Here is a 1,169-nt window from a genome sequence, read left to right on the forward strand (position 1 = left end):
AGAGGGTCGTTTAATCAGGGAGGTTTCAGATAAGGACAGGTGAGAGCCTGTAGATGAGTAGACATGCATTGACTCAGCACTTCTAGTGACAGACTTTTTCCACTGACCCAGCCACAAGGCTTCAATGGAAAGAAAGAGGAGGTTACTCTGTTCCCCAGAAGCCCATAAGCCGTTCAGCTTCCCTCTAACTCAGTCCTGAAAGTCCTAAAAGCTGGCCCTGCCTTGCTGGTCTGACAGGTGCAGGCCTTGGATTCAGAGGGGCTTCACGTTTTCACTTGTCAGATGAACCTTTCATGGTAGCTATGAGTGTAATGATCAAGAAATCACTGTCTGTAAAGAACAAAGGAACACCGCATAATTTAAAATCAAGAAAGTGAATGCCCAAGGTGTATCCTTTCTCTACACCTATTCAATCTGTATGCTGATATATGAAGAAAAAAGTGGCATCATGATGGAAGACTTATCACCAACCTGTGTTACACAGATGACATATCCTTGCTTGCAGAAAGTGAAAAGTACTTAAAACAAGTATTGCAGAAGATCAAAGACAACAGCCTTTACTCTGGAGTGTATCTCAATACCAAGAAAACAAAAATCCTCATCACCAGACAATAGATAACATCAGGATAGGTGGAGAAAAGATGGAAGCTGTCAAGGATTTAATTTTACCTGGATTTATAATCAACACTCTTGGTGCCAGCAGTCAGGAAATTAAAAGATAAGTTGCACTGGGAAAATCTACCATCAAGAACTTCTCCAAAGAGCTACAGAGCAAGCATGCCAGTTTGAAGGCTAAAATGTGCCCAATCCAAGCTATGGTAATTTAAATTATTTTGTATGTATCTTAAAGTTGGACAATGAATAAGGGACACTGAAGAAGAACTGATGACTTTGAATTGTGATGTTGGCAAAGAATACTAACTATCGTATGAACTCCCAAAAGAAAAGTAAATATGTCTTGAAGGAAATGCAATCGGGGTGCTCCTCAGAGGTGGAAATGGTGAAACTTCATCTCCTATACTTCGGGCATGTTGTCAGGAGAGGCCCATCTCTGGGAAAAGACATCATGCTAAGAGTCGGTGAAAGAGTGTTGGGGTTAGCTTCCCAGGGGGAAAGCCCCTCATGGTTAGTATTTGCTGACTGAAAAACTCACACAGAGTTTTAACAGA

Source organism: Elephantulus edwardii, unplaced genomic scaffold, assembly GCF_000299155.1.
Source record: "Elephantulus edwardii isolate Elephantulus edwardi_28Jun2011 unplaced genomic scaffold, EleEdw1.0 scaffold00166, whole genome shotgun sequence".
Taxonomy (NCBI): Eukaryota; Metazoa; Chordata; class Mammalia; order Macroscelidea; family Macroscelididae; genus Elephantulus; species Elephantulus edwardii.